This window comes from Strongylocentrotus purpuratus, unplaced genomic scaffold (genome assembly GCF_000002235.5).
Source record: "Strongylocentrotus purpuratus isolate Spur 01 unplaced genomic scaffold, Spur_5.0 spur5_scaffold_19, whole genome shotgun sequence".
NCBI classification, from domain to species: Eukaryota; Metazoa; Echinodermata; class Echinoidea; order Camarodonta; family Strongylocentrotidae; genus Strongylocentrotus; species Strongylocentrotus purpuratus.
In genome coordinates, this window is record NW_022145604.1 from 15,321,991 (window position 1) to 15,343,035 (window position 21,045).

Genomic DNA, 21,045 nt, shown 5'->3' on the forward strand with positions numbered 1-21,045 from the left:
GTCATTGACGCACTGCTACGTCACCAAAAAAGACGCAACGTGTGCAACACGTATTATTTCAGATTCCTTACATCTATAGGGAATCATTTAAATCATCAACATCCGAAAAGACCAATATTCAGTTTCAAACCTGGGTCGCTTTGTAGGCAAGCTACAAGACCAACTAACGTATCAAACTGAGCTTTTCTTAGAGAATTATTTCATCATGTTTCTGGGCCTTTTTGTTATAAATAGAGCATCAGATTTAATTGCTCGAAGCAAATCACAAGGATTGCTATCTAATGCCTCGTTAACAATTGCAATAATAATTTACGCTCCCATTAACAGGACTCGTATTTAATCTTAATGAGACTCCAGATGCGAAAACAAACGATGCAACCACTGGCGCATCCAGACATGTTAAACGTTGGGTGTGTGGGGGGGGGGGGGGGGGGTTAGGTGGGGAGGGGTGACACAAAAAACCACTGAATAAGTCACATAGTTAGACTGGAATAGGGGTAAGGGTAGGTTTAAGGTTATGCCCCAAAAGTCCTGTGGGTGACCCTTTTCTATATTTTTGTTTACTAGACTACGCCCATATGGATGCAGGCACTAAAGAGCACCGTTAAGTCCTTTATACATAACCTGGAAGCTAAGGACAGTTCGAATATTAACAATATTTCCATCACAATAATAGCAAAAAAGAAATAGATATGAATTATTGATGATAAAAGCTCTTTTGTATATATATTTTAGTAGTAGTTGTACTGCCTAATGGACGGATACAATTTTTCCTCCAGAATCTTGTAGAGAATATTTGATTACCTGATAAATCATCAAGGTATTAAAGACTACTTTCAATTACATATACGGCACGGAAAAGAGAATAAATTCATAAGTGGATCAAAGGGGCTATATTTTATTCACTTAATAATCATTTGATGTATTTTTTGTTCACTCCCATGCACCTACAAATATTATGCTATTGGTATTTGTATTTTGTACTCACAAAAGGAAACGAGTAAATGCCTTAACTAGAATGATCACGTATGTAAATGTGCTTTATTTCGTCGTGTCCATAGAACGCCAATGTTTTAATACGTATACTTTTATTTGTCTTACTGTTAAATGGAGGAAGGTTGTTATGTTTTCATGTATTTTTTACACAGTTCATAAACTTCTGTGATTGAGTTGATTGAACTGAATTAAAGAAAAATTAGAAAAGGGGAGTCTTGAAAGGGAGTCATGGTGGAAAAAGTTTGAATTGCAAGGGTGATCGATATTAGTGCACTTATTGAAATATTTCAAATTAAGTACCGAAACATATATCATTAAAAACTGTTTAAATGCGAAAGTCAGATAATATGATTTCATCCAGTTGGCACATGTATGGTTTCACTGAATTAAAAATAAATTGAAAAGAATTGATTCATGTCAGAGTATACCATGATGAGGAGATAGAGAGAATAACAAGAGGGAAGAAAACCAGTGAGGTAGAGAGATAGAGAGAGAGAGAGAGAGAGAGAGAAAGAAAGAAAGATAGAGAGAGAGAGAAAGAAAGAAAGATAGAGAGAGAGGGAAAGAAAGAAAGAGAGAGAGAGAGAGAGAAATTGGCTTCTTTTAATTTTGAATTACAAGGGCGAACGATATTAGTGCACTTATTGAAATATTTTTAGTTAAATACCGAAATATATATCATTAAAAAATCTTGAAATGCGAAGGTCAGATAATATGCTTTCATTCAGTTGGCACAGATAGCTCTGATGAGAATAGCATGGCATTGAATTATTTATTGCTCTGAATTAAAATTGTTGGAAATAACTAATTCATGTCAGAGTATACATGCTGGGGAGACGGAGAAAATATAAGGAACGAAGGTAGACAGACAGTTAGAGAGAGAGAGAGAGAGAGAGAAGAGAGAGAGAGAGAGGAGAGAGAGAGAGAGAGAGAGAGAGAGAGAGATGGAGAGAGAGAGAGAGAGAGAGAGAGAAAGGTCGGCCTGGCCCCCTGGATCCGCCCCTGGTTCATATTCCGTACAATTAATGAAATATAATTGGAGTCCAAAACCTAATTATTTATTAAATCATGCTATTTTGCAATGGGAAACTTACAGATAGGGCTAATGAGAACTGAACAAACTGGGCCTTGAGAAGTTTGCCACCGCCCTGTCTGGTACATGCTACATTGCCTTCATGCATACATTTGTCAGGAAACATACTGCTTTTCAAAAATATTACCCGTTGTTTTATTTTCACCACTCGTTTAATTTTATTTGTCTTTGAAATTTTGTTATGTAATATAATCTACATGCTCAATAGACTGCTCTTGGAAAAGATCCACTTGGATGTCGGGAAAAGAAAAAGATTAATTAAATAACTGTAACCCGGAGGTCTTCTTTTCCAATGTGAATAATTAGTGGTTGATTTTAAGATTCGTAGTGAGTTATCGTTTAGTTTGCTTTTTTGTGATAGTGTTTTTATTGAAATACTGCACACACAAAAAAAGCAAAATCAATCGTTATTGGATGTGTATATCGTGCACCAAATACGGAAGCCTCAGCTTTTTTAGACAAGGTTGATGAATATCTTAATAAGGTTAATGATGAAAGAAACAATATTCATCTTATTGGTGATTACAACAGTCATAAATTTATAAAAATACGACATTGATAACAAGGTCAACACTTAGTTTGGACTGTATGTATATACATAGGCCTACTTTGTTTCCAGTAATCAAGAAATGTATCCGTATTACACAGAGCACAGCTACTTTAATTGATAACATTTTAATAAATTGTATCCGAGCTCATTTTGATTGTGGTCTTATTTATTCAAACCAGGCTGATCATCTACCTCTATTTAACAAAAAATCAATCTAGGAAAGAGTGTTCATTTTATAGATAACAATATATATCTGAGTAGAGGAGGTTGATTACTGATAAAAGAATAGCTCAGTTTAAACAAAGATTGCCGAAGTAAGCTAACTGGAATGAGGTGTATGAGACTGTAGACACCGAAAGATCTTATGATGTATTTATGGGTATATTCTTTGAATTATATGATTCATGTTTCCTTATATGAGATATATCAATTCTTCAGTAAGACATACAAGTAAAAAGTCATGGATTACTAATGGCATATTGAAATCGATACAGAAGAAACAAAAACTATTTTATAGATCTTTGAACAGTGGTAACGATTGTCATAAACGAACTTATATCGGTTTTAAAAACAAATTTGGTTAATTTTATTCGTCTGTCTTAACATGAAATTTCTCCTAGGAAGCATTACATTTATAAAAAAAAAAATTGTAAAATGTTTCAGAGAATGAAAGGAAATATGAGGAACACATGGAAGCATAATGTAGAATTACTGGTGTATTGTGAATATGATTGTTTCAGTTACGTGTTCACTGATCACACATCATTCTTCTGGAATCTCGGGTAAAGGTGAAGGTAATAACTCTATTTTTATTTTAGCTACGAGGAAAAAAGGTCGCACAGACAATAAAACACATGATAGATAGTATTCCTTTTTCGTCATTTATTGTGGTATATAAACACAGCAAGTGTAGTCAGGCAAAATAAATGACTCTGAATACGAATGACATAAATGAGCGACAAAGTAGAAATGACGTCGAAAGTCCAATGATGACGGGTGATGAAAGAGTAAAGGAGCTCACGCGATGAATGAATACAAACATGAGTCGCGTAATGGAAAATTACTGGGAACATGGATGTGTACAAAAGAGTGCGAATGTATGAGGTGCTATACACATAGAAAACAATATTGTTAGGGGAAAAGAAAGTTCATTCTTTCCCGGCAGATATATTTGTTTCAACATGTACCTTTAGTAACTGATAAGCAGAAAACTGATATGTTTAATAAATATTTTATTGGACTTGGTGAATAAAAAAGTAAAACATTTCATTATTTCAAAATTCCTTTGATGATTATGTCAGACAGTTTGATATGTGGGTCTTTGTTTATGAAGCCAATATGTGTGTCTGAAAAAAGTTAAGCTGGCTCTATCCTTGAAAGCTTCGAAATCTAGTGCATCTGATGACATTGCGTTTGACAGCATTGATCACCAAATACTCCTCAATGAACTATCACATTGTGGTGTAAAAGGAATTGCTTTGAATTGGTTTCAAGATTTTGTTGTTGTTAAATAGGCAACAACAAAATATAGCCATGGTCTACTGCCAACCTTGTTCAATGACATGTCCACTTTTAATTCCCCTATTCATTCGTATGACAGAAGATAAGGTCATTCCATTCATCAATCACTCTACAAAACTACTTTTCCTCTCTCTCTCTTTTTAAGTGCCATATCGATTGACTTTGACCGCTGGCGATCATGCTGTTCCACAACCCTCGGCTCCTAGCCTTCTCTATTAGCACCACTTCCAGTTCTTTCTCTCCTCTCTCTTCCATTTCTGCAGACTGTCCATCCAAAGTATCCTCCTACTTCGCAGTAGAAGATTGCCAGTTGATTTACCAGCTGAAACCAGTAGAATAACAGTTGAAAACCAGTTCATTGTATCTTGTGCATATTCATGATTAATTTGCATATTTTCACAGAAAATATAATTATCATGATCTGTCAAGCAAAAGTGACAACGCACGTCCAATTTTCTTAGTCATTCATTGACAAATATATTAAATATGTCTGATCATATTTTACATCTAATTTAAGACGTAAAAATAGAGGTAAATTTGGTAGAAGCTTAAAAATACCTGTTATCATTTTCCCCAACTGATGAAAGTTTTCTGTATCAGATATATTGATATTTGTAATGATGTAACCAGTAAAAACATGTATAAGTTTGTATATATCTATGTACGATATCCTAACTTATAAATTAACATTATACTCAACTGTAATTCAATTCAATTAAATTATCTGTGTGATAGGGCAATTGCAAGAGTCTACGTAAATGTGGTTTAATTGGTGGCCAGTTACCTTGCAAAATTGATTATTGATTATCAGTTGATTGCCGGTCGAAACTGAATAATCCACTGTTTTTTAACTGGTAAGTCTACTGGTTTTCAACTGGTAAATCAACTGGAAATATCTACTGGTTTTCCAACTGGTCCCAGTTAGTGTTGTTTCAAATATAGAAATTGGTATACTGAATCGATCCATGCAACTGGTACCGGTTGACAACTGATATTCCAACTGGTACCAGTACCAGTTGATTCCACTATACCAATTTCCTTATTGAAACCAAAAGACAAACTTAATTTAACAACTAAACTTTAAATAACTTATTAAAACATTCCACTTTTAGCCCCTCCATCTGCTTTTCTCCCCACATTCCCTCGCCTTTCTTTCCTCATCTCTTAAGTTATCTGAGATTTTAAGAAAGTACATTAACAGACATTCTGTTGCTTTCTATTGTAACGATGATTTTACGACGAATTCTAATAATATACAGTGCACACACAATGTACAAAGTCTTGTAAATAGACATTCATCGTGTGAATGCTTACCCGCTTACTACAATAATATCGCAGTTCATAATTTCGTATGTTGCAAATAGTATGAGCATCCCTCTAATACACTATCTTTCATGAGAAGAGGTGGTACAAAACACTACATACACCATACTATACTATATTATATCCTGCATCAACATTTTGGTTTTTGATGGTTGAGAGCTCTTCACGTGACCAGAAATATTTAAACATTTTAAGGTTGCTCTGAAAAAGTACTATTTGGTAGTAAAAGAACTATTTTAGAGTATTATTTGGAAGTTTAAAAAAAAAAATCCAATTCTTTTTAAAAATTATTTTAATCACAACTATGACATTTTTAATTAATAATTTTATTAAAATCCAAAATGTTTAAAACGCTTAAAAAAAAAATTAAATTTCAATAATTTGCTTTTGTTTTTGATCCAGGATATAGAAAACAAATATACCAATCCCTCTTTTCGAGGTGCTGGTTAAAACTATATGCCTCGATGACTCAAACACATGTAGTACCATAGTTTTAACTTGAACCTATCAAGTATCAAGCCAGTGTTTATTTGTATACTATACTTTACTATATTTACATATACTATACCATACATGATTCCCGTTATGTTAGCTTATCTGCTTATGTGAAAATACTATTCAATAAATCTAATTTACGTTTGATAAAATATTCTATTCAGTTAATGTGTTAGAAAAAATAGCAAATGATCACCTCCTTGCATGAAGATGTTTGTTCCAAAGAAGATGCAGATACATAATCGAAATCACATTAACTTAATTATCAAAAAAGTGGTTTAATCAAAATTGACAGTAATATTTACGTTTTTGAAATTATGTATTTCAGCATACATCACTGTCTTTTATTTCAATTAAAACACATATGGATCAGCATGCAGGTATGCCATTCTTACCAGTGTACCACATAATATGTAGCTTCGGTCTGTGATCCACGTGCACGTAATTAAACTAATTTTTTGTTTTTACAAAAGTTTTCTTTAGATCAATGCATTATTTAAAAAAAATATATAGCATAGAAATATGAAACTGAGACGATATCGTGAAGTTAATCACGCATTCAGTGTGAATTCCTGTTGATTTCAGACCATTAATGCTGTTTATAATTACCTTGTTAATAGAGCAATACAGAAACAAAGTAAAAATGGTAATACATTACGATAATATGGTAATGATTATGACAACAAAGTGATAAGATAATTCATATACCTCTCCTTAGTTTGTTCAATCTAGTCATCTGAATTGTCGAAATTCGAGTCGTGATCGTAGCCATGCCCGCCTAACGGTCAATAGTTTTTGAGAAAGATGCCCGTTGCCGTGGGTAACGGGTCAAAATGTATAATTCATCCTGCTCAATGTGAATTTACTTAAAAAATTAATAAGACAAGTATTGACAGTGGCCATGTCATAATCCTAGAGTTGATGATGTACCCCCGATCAGGTTTCCGATTTGAGATTCCCAATAAAAGGCATCTCATATTTCAAACTTTTATAACTTTCTTGTTTTTTGTCCGGTTTATTTCAAACTTTGGCTATTTCTCTTATTTTTCTGCTTTCACATAAGTGAACATTATTAAGGCTCGTTCAGATATGACGCGGTAGTTGAACTGCGGAGGTGTAAATAAATGACATGCAACTGTGCGCAACAACGGTCCGTAGCATATTCACTTGGTTCTGTGTTATGATGTACAATAATGTGAAGTGGGTATTACACTCAGAGGCGGACCTAGGGGGGGGGGGGGTGTTTCGGCGGTTACCCCCCCCCCCCTTGGGCGACCAAGTGAAAAAAAAGAAAAAAGTAAAACGGCGCGATTTTTGGATTTTTTTTGTTGGTCAACCCCCCCCCCCCTGGCATAAAGCTAGATCCGCCCCTGACACTTTACGTCAAGATTAACAAAAAATTACTAAGGGTCCGGTATGCAATCGTGGAATACTGTGACGTACTTGCTTGTACCCACACAGGGATCTCGGCCTAAACCCTCCATGCCATTGGTCGTAGGAATGTCACAAGTTCCCTCGCCGTCACACCGGTCTTGGAGGAGTGGCAGGGTGTCCACAGAACGACAGTTGGTGTTGGATGTTTCACTTGCGACATTAGTATCACAAGTGGTCATATCACGACGGCCATAATCAGCTGAGACGATCATTATCGTTTGGCCTTCTGGACAAGAGATAGTACCTATAGGGTCATTTTCACATAGTTCTGTTTCAGCTACACAGGTGTATGCAGCGATAGAGGAAGAGAAGGAGAGAGAGAAAGAGAGAGAGAGGGCGAGAGAGAGAGAGAGAGAGAGAGAGAGAAAAGGGGGGGGGGGGGGGGGAGGGAGAAGAGGGAGGGAGAAGAAGGGGGGGTAAGAAAAGTATAAAATAATTAAAATGTTTATGAATTAAAACAAAATTAAAATTTTGTTATTCTACTCTTCTTTGATTCTGAGTTTTTGATTTACTGTTGGGCAAATTGCCATGTTGAAAATATCCCTTGTAATAAATGTTGTAAAAGATCATAATTTTAAACTTCAAGCATAATGGCAAAATAATCATTATAAGCAAACCTGCAGTCACTATTCTTTTCAGTCTTGAATTTTATGTTATTGTCTTATTCACCCCATTTGTTTTATATAAAAACTAGGGCCTTAATTTTGACTCAAAGACAGAAAAGCACTTAGTCTTTTGATCTGAAATTGTGTAAATACATTCATAAACCCATCTTGCTGCTGCAGATAGTTTTAAGATAAGTTTCTTTAATGGCAAGTATAGGTGAATAAAAAGTGGCTGGGCGTATACATGCATATCGGTGTGTGTTACAAGATACAGATATTTGAAGCGTGATATGCTTAGGCGCCATTCCCTTTTTTCTTCAGCTACTCGCTGCATCTCTAGCTGCTCTGTTGGATTTAGCATCGAATCCTCTTCTATGCGAAGATGCAATAAGTATGTATAATAACGCACAGTTGGCAAGTTGACGATCAGATGGCGCTGTGCCAAAAACTGTATGGTAGGGCATGAACTTCACCAGCAGTGGGCACTATTTTTTTATTTTTTTTTTTTTTTTGCTCCCGCCCAAAAATTTGAAAATCGCGCTGGCCGAAAATTCGTTTAGTTGGGGGGGGGGGGGGGGGGGGGGGGGGGGGGGGGGGGGGTTGAGCACTATTTTTTAAATTTGCCGGGGGGGGGGGGGCACGTGCCCCTGTGCCCCCTAGATCCGCCACTGAAGAAAAAGGAATAAATGTCAAACGGCTTGTCATAGACACGCATGATAAGTGGACGTACGTTCACGCCGTTCTCGTCCACTTAATCTAAAAGTCCCTAATATCTCCTTAATATGTGCAACGGCCATTACTTACTTCTTTCTATCTCGACACTGCTAGACTCTTAGCTTGAAGACGAGCTTGAAGACGAGCTTGAAGACGAGCTCTAAGATGAGCTCGAAGACGAGCTTGGAGAAGAACGCCTGTCACGCTCAAGGACAGCCTTTCTTGCTTGACGTTCAGTGAAATCGGCTAAAGTTTTAATCAGAAAACAAACACGTAAAAGCATGGGTGTCGATCCCGGGGGGATGGGGGATATAAACCCCCCCCTAACATTCAGGTGGGGGAGGGGGGGGGTGGCCTATACAATCATCCCCCCATGAGAGTAGTTAATGGTTATTACTCGCAAGATGACCATCAATATACAAATTTTGCTATCTCATTTCATAATACATACATATATAAATAGAAAACGAAGTAAATGAGACAACCGTATTGAGACAAGAATAAATTGAATTCTCGCTCATACGACTTTATCAGGAATTGAAGAATTTATTCAATCAACAGCATCATAGAAATGCGTGCGTCAAATGCAAAGCCGCAGCGTAAAAAAGCAACGAGCTAAATGTTAAGCGCGAAGCGCAAAAGTGCAAAAAGTAGAGAGTGGGAGAGAGAGATAATGAGAGACAGAGAGGATAATAGCCCAGGTAGCAAGCCCATGTGGGACCCAAATGGGTCCTATATTCTCTGAAACATGGGCCCCATATGGAAAACTATCTGGGCCCTAAGGCATCTGCATCCAAGAGGCTGTTCACACCGGCAGAGATAGCGCGGTCTAGCGCGCGCTCTATCGCGCGCTAGCCCGCTATCTCTCGTGGACCACCCCCAAGAGGTGCTCCAGTACTGGCACGCCGTTTTGGCTCGCCGTGGCTCGCTGTTGGGCGGACCGAAACGACGTTGTACCTTCCACACCGCAGAGATAGCGCGCACTAGACCGCGCTATCTCTGCCGGTGTGAACAGCCTCCAAGAAGCATATGGGACCCATATGGGTAAACCCGTATGAGACAGATGGGACCCAGATGGGATCCATACCAAATGGGCCCAAATGGGTATGCCCAGCTTAATCCATCTGGTACCCACATTGGTTAACCCAGATATATCCCATGTGGGTTAACCCATATTTTCCCCATGTGTTACCCATATGGGCATATTCATATTCTACCCATATGTGTACGCCCAGCGCTTTCCATCTGGGACCCATAACGGCTGACCCAGATAGATCCCAGATCATCCCCATATGGGCCCATATGGGCTTGCTACCTAGGAAAATGGAAGAGGGGAAGAAACGGGCAGAAGAAAAAAGGAAGGGGAAGAGAAAAGGAAGAAAGACAAGAGAACGAGGGACATATATATTCCAGCATTTCCTTCAGGGAACTGATGTGAATGGGCGATAAAAAAGAGGTTGACTTTAAAATAACCTACAATGAAATATTGCTTATGTTTATTTCTTACAATGTCAAAATTACTTTACGGGATCCCCCTCCCCAAAAGCTTAGGCATGGGTGATTATAGGTATGAGTTTGTTCCCTGATTCATACTCAGTATTTATTTTGTTTTATTGATTTCATCCTTTTCTTTGTTTATTTATATCTCTACATGTAAAACATTTGAAGAGCTATTTTCCGAAAGGAGCAAAATATTTTGATAGCAAATGGAGATAATGATATACATTTTCCTCTATTTACCTTGAACAAAATTATTAACCTAAATTACGAGAGAAATTATGAACACATGCATCTTTTAATAACAATTTTCCATAGACACCGGAACAAAATCGGGTAAACAAAAAGTTCTTTTTTAAGTTACACACATGGATCTAGTGCCTCTTGAAAATAAGCTATTTATATGTACATAAACAAGCAATACAACAGAATACTCAAGTTTGATATGTTGAAGAAAGATTCTTATTTCACAAATTATTATTTTTTTATTGAAAAGCTGATGCAGGCCTATGTGTTGTATTCCAACGTAATAGGCATAAGTAGTTAAGGTGTTTTTGAAGGTTAGAATATTATTAAGTTGAAGTTTGTTTTGTTTATAACACCCTTCCAATAATAATGCACCTTCTAAGGTGATTCTTTGTTTGCCCTCTTGAAAGGATTAATTTCACCTGTGCTCAATATAATGTATCACAGGTGCATACATGAATAATGATTACATAACTTTCGTGAGCATGTGTCCAGTATTATTAGTCTCTGTGGGTTTTATAATTTTGTACAAGTGACCTTTATCTGCGCGTGCACAGATTGTATCTACGAACTGGGGGTAGTGAGCACATTTTTTTTTTTTTTTTTTTTTTGGCCTCAAAAATTTGAAAAATCGCACCCCCCCCCCCTTGAGTGCCAGGGGGGCCCCATCCTCAAAAAAAGGGTAAAATTAACGTGTTTTTACACTTTTTTTCCCAGGGGGGGGGGGGGGGGGAGGGAGGGGGGCCGGCCCCCTCCTGAATCCGCCACTGTGGGGTGAGAAGAGTGAAGATTTGACAATTTAACGGGAAAAAAAATTCCCAGTACTAGTAATTAGCCGGAAAATTTGATCAGAAATCCCCCTTCCAAACCGATTTAGCGACATGCAGACATCAAGACCAATATCATGAGAAAAACTTCTACCTTCATCTTTGCACAAACAAAGCAACATTTTTTTTTTAAGGCTTCAACATTGTAATAATCTAGACAAATACAAAATACGTACTCAGCCTGTAATTCATTTACGCACCATTCCTTGCATTTCATGAAAAACAGAAGTCCAAATTCTGTCCGTTTTTAAATATTTTTTTAATTCATCAATCATCTATGTCCTTCTCCCTTACATGCATCCTACACAGATCGCCCCCCCCCCCCACCACCAATACCCTAAAATACACCCGTCGATCGAGAGAGGCAAGGACCGTCTCCGGTTTAGCGTTGATGGTGTATTATTTTCTCATCTGATTGGACGCGCGACACGGAAACAGTCCAGGTAGACTAGGCTAATCCCTACGTCAGTTGCACTCGAGATGCCAGTTTGCTTGCGTGGTACTGCATCAGCGACTAAGCATGGTATTTGACGAACCACTTGAGAGATAAATAATATAGAAGGTAAAAGTAACATGTCCTAGTCTGCAGGCACAAACTTTAATTTAACAATTCAATACAATTTTAAAGCCTTGAGCAGAGCCTAGCTGTGTCAGTCTCCCATGGCTGCTTTAAATAACGGCTGAAGTAACGCAGTAAGCTATCAACCTGTAGTCTCACAGTGCAGATACTGTTGCGTACAAGCACTTACAAGGGTTTGTGCTCTAAATATGACCAGGGTAAACATTGCCAAGGGAGCGGTACTATGTCCAATTTCAGGCCAAACAAGTGAAAAGGTTAAATTTCAACGTCATTTGAAACATAATGTTAATTTAGAACTTCCCTAAAAAAAAAAAAGGGGGGGGGGGGGGCTTTGAAAATGTCTTTAAGTGGGAAAATAACGACTATTAGTTGTCGAATCTACTTAAGAGCTATAGAGCCAGTAAGTAATAGTCTTATTTTCATACCATTGTACTGAATGGTAGTACATTTTATCCTGGGCAAAGGTTAAATCTGTTTAATTTTGGCCATTACAAGAAGTGGGTTTGATGTAGACATAATATGCTCATGTACCCTTTACAGCTCATTTTATGTATGTTATTACCAAAGAAGAAAAAAGAAGCCAGTCAGTCACTCAGTAGTTTCTGACAGTGAAGTCTAGCAAGTAAACGGGTTTCCTTGCATAATTTGAATATTATGACACTGCTAACGTTTAAATTTCACAGATATGACATACATGACATATCCATAATTCCTGCAAAGTTCTACAGAATTTGATGTTGGCTGCAAAAGGGACATAGTATCTTTAAACGAAAAGGTTTAAAAAATGTCTTTTTTGTTGGAAAATAACAACAGTTAGTTTTCGAATCGACTTTAGTGATTGCAGTGATTTAGAGATTACGGTGACGAGTGTGAGTGTATATTGTATAAGTGTGTGTGTATGGATGTGTGCATATATATATATTAGATGGCTTAGACAGATTCCAAGATGTGATTGGTCCAGAGCTCGTCACGTGATATCAATTGTGAGGATCCAAATTGTTACATTTTCCTGGCCGCTCACTTTTCAGTGTTATATTAAACCAGCTGGTGAAATGAATATATTTAATCAATGCATGTCGCCCTCTTGAGGATTACCATTACCGGGGGTCATTTTTCCCCTTGAAATTATTTTTTCCAATTTGTTTTTCTCCCCAAAATGGCTTTTTTGCGTAAGATTCTTTTTTCCGATTTTTTTTCTTTCTCCCTTGATGACCATATTTTCTCCCTTGATAACCATAATTTCCCTCAGCGCTGAGCTTTGGGAAAATATAACCACTTGGGAAATATAACTCCCTTCAGCAGTCCAAATAATGTTATATTACACCCCCTGCCAGTCAATAACTGTATAATGTTGTATACATGTATGTATACGGGCTTCCTCACGCTATACGCCACGGTAGAGGTGTATATGTTTTAATTATACCATTGTCATAGTATTAGGCAAGAAAGATGTACACATTCACACACTTTTAAAAAATTTTTTTTTTAACAATTTTGTTTTATTTCTCCAGATGTGTAATACAAACCATGACATACAATTGAATAAAATAAACGTGTTCAATATTGATGCTTTTACATAAACATAATTAAACACAAACTTATTTGCAGTATAATATAACTTAGCAACGAAGTAAACGTATAAGTACTTAAACATAATATGTCAATTGTAAATGTTATTTACTTATATATTACAAAAAAAAACAAATCTGGAGGTAATTTTACTGAAACAATCCTGCCCCCTCCCTGCCCCCTCCATCACACAGACATACCCACCCTCTATCACACAAACATACTCACACACACTCACACACATACCCACCCCCCCCCCCCCCCCCCCCCCCCCCCCCACACACACACAGTACTCACTCAGTGGATGTCTGCCAACATTCTCAAATCTACCAGCTGAGTCCACTGACGAACAGCCTGATTTACATGTCTGGACCCCTGAACCAGAATCCAGTAATGAGGATGACCTCCTTTCCCCACCTCCACGTCCACGTTGAAGCCTGAGGCCGACTAAAGGGAAAGACAGCAATCCTCTTAGTCTACCTCGGTCTGCAGCGACAGCTAACTTCATCGATGGTAATGCCAGAGTAAAGCCAAGTGCACGGAACGAACATAGTGTAGTTTTGATTGACAGACTTCAAAGTGGTATTAATCGCGAGTTACATTGGGATGAAACCTCTACGTCATATTAATAGCAACTCTTACTACCTGATATGGAACTATTACTGGAGAAAGCGGTTGGAATCTTGTGGACGATATCAGCGTTTGTGAACATAAAACTTTAATCGATATTATTGAAGAAAACAGTGGAAATATTGATTGATAAGATGTGTTTGTGAACAAACACATTAATTATAGTTTTTTGTTCTTTTCATACAGGTATAGGAAAGAAATGTACTTAAAGTTGGGATTTGGGGAGGAGAATAGTTTTGTTTTGATGTATATCTGAAGAAGTATATGTTTATCTTGAGACAAGGGCAAATTTATACTGTACATGTATCTTGGTACCTAGTATGCAACTATATGGAAAGTTTGAGGACAAACTTTGATTTTAGCAGGGGAGATTGTGAGGGAATGAGAAATAGCCCTTTCTTTATAATGCAAATTAGTCAGGGACAAAAGGAATGTACCTAAGGAGGAGTGATATGCCCCAGTGAACATACACTCACTGTATGCAGGTAAAAGCTCATACATGCAGTGAGCAGAGATGGGACTGGCTGTAGCTGTGCCTACATGAAGCTGTAATTGATGTCTCATCCTGATATTCTTGATGTATATAGTTGATTTTGGACACCTTAATATGTGAGTACAGTATATTATTAACTCTCTAATGTTAAAATTGCTGAGGTGCTTGATTGGATAGATTATGATTTGTGTGAAGAAGAGGGAGATTTAACTTTAATTTACATGAAGGATGCATGCTGGTAGTAATTGAGTTATGCCTATTAATGCTAGAAAGGCGTGGTAGGACATTGCTTTTTGGTAAGCCTAATTGTATTGTGATTAGTTGGAGTATGTTTCTATATTGCTTAAGGCTGATAGAATAATTATGATAGCTCACTCATTGGAGAATTGTGTTATATATATGTGAAAGTAATAAATAGGGAGTGGCCTTCATTGCAGATCTATTTACTACATGAATTTCATAGGCTGAGGTAAACTCAATATATATACAATGTACATGTATGAACTAAATTGCATACACTGTATAATATGGAAGATGATCTGGAAAGCAGATGTAGCAAGTAATTATTTGTGATCATAATGATGCAATACTTACTGTAGTTTTTGTGTCTTTTAATTTTCTACAGCAACTGAAGTGACTTCATGCAGTCAAGGGTCTTCTACCCTCTTTTGTTTAGTTGAACATCGTAATAATAAAGATTGGCCTCACACCCAATAGAACCGCAACAACTGCTTCGTCTCATTTATGACTTCGAGTCGATACCCTCACACACACACACACACACACACACACACATACACGCACGCACACACACACACACACACACACACACACACACACACCACACTTTTTCTTTTTATTCCACTTTTCACAGTTCGACAGGAAATGACGACTTCACGTTTTTCCAAAACAGTGTCTGTAGCACTGAAAAAAAATGAAGAGTACAAAGCACATAATTCTGTTGCTTGCATAAACACACTTTATTTATCACCGCGATTATGTAATCCAAAATTGATATCACGAACTGGAATTATAATTAGTACACAGAGAGGATTGATTATCAGTTGTATATTAGTATATGTACATTAATAATAATAATAATAATAATAATAATAATAATAATATAATAATAATAATAATAATAATAATAATAATAATAATAATAATAATAATAATAATAATAATAATAACAATAATTATGAACGTTATTGGTATAAATAAGAGCATTAATTGAGTAATTAATAATTTGGCGATATCTGTTTGAAATACCTTACATTGTCCGGCTATTAAACACAGAATTTTAATCTCTTATACATAACATGTTAATTAGAATTTGCTATAAATTGCATTGCTTAGATTATGTAACCATTTGTTGTTTTTAAGAAGAAATTTTTTCGATATATCTATATAATTGTACTTCCCTAAAATGTTTCTTTTTAAATTTTATTTGTGTGTACTTTCCTAAAAACTTTGTGCAATACATTTAACTTATTACCATGTGAATATTGTAAATCGATGATTTATTTCTAATGAACAAATTTATATTTTATCACTCGAAATTTGAGTTTTTAATTTGAAATATAATGTTTTGCAACTTCTCGTCTTGTCTTTAGTTGTTTACAATGGTTTTGAATAATCACTAAACTCCTGATGTAATTTGAAATAAAAAACTTTTTCTGGAACTCACATTTGAACCTGTTTAATTTTTCGTTTATATATTTTAAAGCCAACTGATTAACATACTCTCGACATATATTTATTTATTTCGGTTTAAAAAGACATATAAATATACATGATTCAAAGGTCCAAGGACCAAAACTGTTCATGTTTACAAATTATACAATACGGTTATAAATACAGTAAATCTACAATAGTGAGCCAAACGAAAGGTAAGACAAGTACAATACGTAATAAAGATGACAAAAATAATACAATTCCATCAATACAATACCAAAATAAACTAAGAGAAAGTAGAGTCAAGATCATCAAATTACTAAACTGATATATGGTCATGGTAGCAGATAAACAGACAAAAATAATGTTGAGCAACCAAACAATCAAAGAAAAAAGGGGGGAAAATATTTTGAAGATAAAAGCCTTAAAACCTGAATTAACATAATTACGTTTGAGTTGATAAGATAACCACACAGAAATATATATATTACAAATTGGAATCGACTTTAAAAATTAGTTATACAATGCCATTATTAAAATATAACGTATACCAAATTGTGAATGTGTTAATTGAAAGATTCTGAGGAATAAGGCAAGAGGGAGAGAGAGATGGAGAGAGAGAGATGGAGAGAGAGAGAGAGAGATGATAGAGATAGAGATAGATAGAGAGAGAGAGAGAGAGAGAGAATCAAGGCTTATTAATTGTACGAACAAGAGAAGGAACAGCAGAAGTTTGATATCGGCTAGTCCTGCACCTAGGAATGACCAAACCATATTACGGAGGGGGCGAAAATTGGGCAAGGAATCTTTAGATGGTGGAAGTAAGTCTCTGTGTCGGGACGTCAGTAACGAGTGGGCAAACTTAGCACCAAGCTCTATTCTTTGACTCTATATCACATTATTTTAACTAGAATTTCAACTGTAATTCTGTACTCAATCTTATGCCAATCTAGTATGATCATTGTAATTGATATGTTTATTTTGTAATTTTGCATGTTTTTATCTGTGAACTTTATCGCAATTCAGCCATCAACGGCTGCGAAGATATATTTTAATAAACCTTGAATCGAATTGAAATGAATTGAAATACAGCCCACCTTTTAATATATATATTTTTCGGGGGGGGGGGGGGGGGGGGGGGGGGGGGGGAGGGGGGGGGGTAGGTAAGTTGGCGGCTGTCACAGTAATGCTGAGCATCCGTTGTCATGGATGAAATGAGAGTGACGTTGATTGTACGATGACGACGTGTTGTTTTACAAGCTCAGTCCAGTAGACTTTACGAAAGCCGGACAATCACTGTAATAAAAGTGTATAAAAACCACACATGAAAACGACATAAAGTTATTAATCAGCATAATATTAACTGTTAATTGTTAGTTTTCTGTTAACTCAACAGCTCAACAATACTTGTATCTTGAAAAGCCAATTTTATTTTATTTATGTTATTATGTAAATTACCTTGAATATATATTTTTGTATGTGTTTCAAATGAAAATCAATAAAATCCCTGTGGAGGGAAAAATATGGGAAAAAAAAATAATATTAACTGTTACATGAAACGTGGGGTTCTGCGCTTGAAATATAAATACAATATAGCAATAATAATGATACAGCGTGCATGAATATGGAAAAGATAATCCTGGGACAGTTCCCAACTGGTCAGCTAAAGGTTCTTAATTAGGCTCAGCCTCAGGAGGGACAATAATATTCATGACATGACGTTGCGGGCCACCATTCGTTACACATTATAATAATACATTATTATGAAAACAATTGTATCTTTATTTTTTTCGTTAGACGTCATCATTTTTTTTGTATTATATCAATTTTGTTTTGTGTGGTAGCTTTACAAGCAAACTGATGCGGGCATGGTGCGAAAGATAGTCTATGCGGACATTTTTTTTTTTTTTTTTTTTTTTGGAGTCCAAAAAAAAAGTCGCAACGACTCAGCCAGGCGAAAATTCGCTCAGTGGGGGGGGGGGGGGGGGGGGTGGGGGGGGGGGTGGGGGCATAATTTATTTTTTTTATTTTTTTAATGTAAAAAAAAAAAAAAAATCAAAAGGTTCACAAAAAACATACACATAACATACACATAAAAAAAACTCAAGGGGTGGGGGGTATAACCCCCCCCCCCCTCCCCTGCATACGCGCCTGCGTGTAACTGATAATTATCGTGACGTCATCCAGGCACCATTTTGTGAAAATCAACTCATGATCATATCTTCTTAACGCAAAGACATTTCTCATTCATATTTATCATGATTAAGATCAATTTCCGTCCGGTCAATTTCAGGTCAATAAACGTGCGCAAACGCGCGCAACAATTTAAAATGCTCCAAATCATCCCAATTTTTTTTTGCATACATTTCAGGCCATATGGAGCACTAGACAAAAAATCACGCGCACGCGCATTTTTGTGAGTTTCCGGCGTTTATCACGGCCGAACACAAAATAATTCCCCCTCATATTTTTTTGACAGGATATTCCTCATATTTTTTCTGAACAATTTGATACCATGTTCATCTCTTTATCACTATTAATAACGGAATGAGCGTCCGTTCAAGATAAATATCCGTGCGCGCGAGCTCATGTATGAGATAGCATATATGGTCAAACACATGCCAATACAAAGTCCATTATAGCTCTTTGGAATGAATAAGAACTGCCATTTTTTTCATATTTAGATAGTGTAGGAGTCGGAGATATGATTTCAAATCTTAGTTGGCCATTAAGTACATCTTGACGTCATCATAATGGTCTTGGAAGTCAAAATACAAAAATGCATATTATGACGTCATTCTATTTATGGAAAATTTAGTGTATTTCTCGTAATATTGATTGATTTTCTTACACATTTCGGTATCTTGTAGTTGAGGCAACTGCCTACAAGATCAATGAACACTAATTTTCATTTCAATGACGTCATCATAGTACAAAATTCAATTAAAGGCCACATGTCAAAATTTTCGTAATTTGCGTGTTATACCTATGGAAGGTGAATTTTGTCCACATCATAAATCTACATGATATTGATCTTTGAGCACTATCTAGCTTATTTGTGCCCTATTGTCTATCAGACAAGGATTAGGAGTCAAGAACGGTACAACAAATCGTCTACTCTCTCTAATAATGAAACGTCAAAGCTTCCGCGCTTCGATCGCGCGGGAGGGTAAGGGAACTGAATTCAGACAATTAGGGTTAAGAGTCGAGAACGGTACAACGAATCGTCTTCTTATTCTAATAATTTAAGGAAACGTCTAAGCACTTTGCCTACCCGCTCAGGCTCATTATCAAGTCAAATTATATATACAAATTTCGGCTCGCGCTTTGCGCTCGTATGGTTTAACTGCATGGAATTCCGAACGTGATTACCGTCCTAGAACCCCCGACGCCATATTGGTTTAATCTATTATTTAATATATTATTTATTTATTATTGCCTATTGGGTATATAATTTAGACCCAAAAGGCAAAAAATACTGTGTTTCCAGGTAATCACCCTACCCCCCCTTTTCTAGTAGAAAAAGGAAGGGGGGCAGTCGGGACAAAAAAATCTTCAAACGGCGGGTCAAAAACAAATGATGGAGCCCCCCCCCCCCAACTCCTATATTTCCTATTTTTCTCTGCTTTACTACATCAAGGACGCAGATCTTATCACCCCAAAGCATATTCGATAATGGTATGCACCTCCTAACAACTATAGGGTACTTATCTCAGGTAGATTGGATGCACTGTTTCAAATACAATCAAGGTCGACTGCCGATCGAGCATCTACTAGATACATGAATCTATTGTCCTACAATCGTTGGTCTCAAGGAAGCATTCATCTTTTTTTTTCTCTCTTTCTTTCTTTTTCCCTAATTTTCTTGTAGGCTGTAGCCAAGTTTATAGAAAAAAGTGCCCATGAGAAACAATTAACTTCAGAGGGCAGCAAAGCTTCTTTTTTTTTTCTTTTTTTTACTATCTTTCTATTTTTATTTCTTTTTATATTTCTATTTTATTTCTTAGTCTTTTTTATTTTCATTTTTTCCATTTCCTTTTATTTAATTTTTTATTTTTTTATTAAATGGTCTGTCATCGACATGAGACCACGTATTGATTTCGTCAGAATTATCTTTTCTTTCTTTATTTCTTTCTTTATTTTAATTCTCTCTTCATCTCTCCATATGAGATCCCTAAAGCCTCCAAACCACCTTATTCGTCTTTAGTGAGAATGCGTATCTCGTTTTTTAATAGCGGTATAACTTAAGCATTTGTTTAATATCGAGTTCGTGTTGATCATATACTACAGGCAGACCTGACTCATTTTGGTTCTGCAATATTGTCCACATAATGTTGGGATGTTACATTTTATCAGTAATGTAGAAAACTAATTCATACTCTTTTTTTCCCCCCAAACAGATAGGTTCCGGTTACGGTAAAAAGAAACTGATCAAAGGAAACATATTACGGGAGTAAGATGTGTGATTATTAAACTACTTACCTCACAAGGCTCACAAACAGGAATGTCTTCGTTGTAAGTTCCATCAAAGCAGATAATATGAGTTGCACCAATCAGTGTGTAACCCGGGTTACATTGAAAAGTTAGAATATGGCCGTGGTCAAAGGTTCCAGATTGACTACCATAGTCTGGCGTACCTGGGTCTTCACAGTTTACTTGAAAATGAAAAAAAGAAGTAGTAAGAGAGAATGACGGAACACTGTTTTTCTCGCGAAGCTGTTCAATGGTCAGTGTATGTTCTTGAACAGTGGCGTATAAACCGCCCCCCCCCCACTCCGGGGTCGGAATGACCCCATGC